Source organism: Orbicella franksi, chromosome 3, assembly GCF_964199315.1.
Source record: "Orbicella franksi chromosome 3, jaOrbFran1.1, whole genome shotgun sequence".
NCBI classification, from domain to species: domain Eukaryota; kingdom Metazoa; phylum Cnidaria; class Anthozoa; order Scleractinia; family Merulinidae; genus Orbicella; species Orbicella franksi.
The window spans coordinates 802,507-804,478 of NC_138147.1; the positions used below are offsets into that span (position 1 = coordinate 802,507).

General features: G+C 48.5%; 1 non-coding gene across 1 annotated transcript; it reads right to left on the bottom strand.

Moving 5' to 3' along the window:
* Positions 1–756: 756 nt before the first annotated feature.
* On the bottom strand, positions 757–829 carry Trnam-cau (transfer RNA methionine (anticodon CAU)). The gene has a single exon. It is a non-coding gene; the product is annotated as a tRNA-Met (tRNA).
* Between the last annotated feature and the right edge of the window lie 1,143 nt (positions 830–1,972).

The window sequence follows — 1,972 nt, forward strand, 5'->3', positions numbered from 1 at the left end:
TCTTTCCCGTCATCGGTTTGCAACTTGCGAGGGATCCTACCACCACTGCGTTTCAAAATTTTCTCGAAGGCCGCTGTCACGTCCTTACCAGTCTTGGACTTGACCGGTTCCACCCAAGCGTGCTTGGACAACACGTCCATCACCGTCAACAGGTACTTGTAGCCTCGATTCGATTTGGCAATGTTCCCCACTTCGATGAGATCCGCCACCCATTGTTCGTCCATACCGTAGACCATGACCGGTACCGTACGAAAACGACGACGGGTGGGTTTGTGAAGCGTGTAGCCCAAACTGGCTTCCCACCGCTGGCGTACCGGTCCAATGGGTAAGCCTCGGGCTTTGGCGAAACGCGTCACGCCACCCAGACTTCCCGGGACGCTGGGATCCTCGTAGGCCCGCAGCAAATTGGCATACCGATCCACCTTCTTCTTTTTCTTACTCATAATGTCGACAATCGGCACAGCGCTTGTCTAATCAGCTCGGGGTGTTCTCGTCTTATGATGGAGTACCACTGGATTGACATGGGTTGTCGTTTCAACCACAATATGAAGACCACGAAACGCCAGACGTTCTCTTCGACATGCGTCTCCAAAAACACCTGTTCGGGGTCAAACGCCATCAACGAGGGAATGGGATCGTTCCTTTCATACTGGGCATATAAAAGCTCGCAGCGCTCGCACAGGCTATACCACGCACTCGCCATGCTGACAAAAAAATGATTTTTTATTTTTCACATCACTGTTTTTATACAAAAAAGGACTAAACCAGGATTCGAACCTGGGACCTTTGGGTTATGAGCCCAACGCGCTGACTACTACACCATTTAGTCATCCTCGTTCATCAAACAGTGATTCAAACTATTTACAAGGTCTCTCTCCGTCATCAAGTCCACTAGCAAGTCCTCCATCTTTTCAGTCAGTTCTCTGAAATACGCGGGAGTCCCCAATGAAATCGGGCGGTTCAGTTTGTCGCTCAGTCTCACAGAGATATCTCGGGCATAAGTCAGGGGCTCCACCATCTTCTTGATCTTCTGTCTCATCATGAAAGTTAAACAAGACGTAGCCATCAGACAGAATCGGTTCTTCATTCGGACCGGTGGAACGATGGCTGGCACAAAACGAATGACATCCAATTCCTTGATGTAGACCATGGAGTACCAATCGATGGTGAATAGAAAGGTTCGACGCCCTTGAGATTTCAGTAAAGGGAGAATCTGCCATCCCCATTCAGGACGTCGACGGAGGAGTTCAGGAATGGTCCACTCGTGCTCGGGTTTGCCATAAAACAAAATGTCAAACACCAACATATCATCGACCCCTTCGTCTTCATCGATGCAACCCAAAGGCGAGACCTGAAAGCCGCACACCGACTCGATCAAATCCACGATCTCGTTGCTGTTACTGTACAACACGGTCAACATCTCGAATCAAATGATAAAAGAACTGCAACGCAATGTTTTATAGTAAAAAAAAGCCAGACGCTCATTGGTCGATAGCGCAACACACCACCCAAAGTAAAAGTACTGAATCACGAGGTAAACCAATGTTCATTGTCCATGACTCTCATGAAGGTGTCAAGGGTCGCTTTCTCGTCACCAGTCGTCTTCCACTCTTTCCACCCTGTTCGCAAACCATCCACCAGCTTAGGCAACTTGACGCGACTTCCCGCGGCATCCATCTTGTCTGCCACTTTCAAAATGCCTCCAGACAAAACGCCTCGGTACTTATCCATCTTGGTCCCTATTTCAACGGCTTCCTCCAACATGATGGTATCAATGGTCTTTTTGATCAACAAAAGCAAAGCATCAGGTTCTTCTTTCTTCTCTTCTGTCTTCTCTTCCACCTCCATCTTAACAACAGGGATTTGCTGCTTGGTAGGTGGTTTGGTTTTCCTCCTTTTCCTCAAGGTGGTCTTGTCTTCAACCAGGGCAGTCTCTTCGCTGCAATCCATCGTGTCAAATGAACTCCCAACA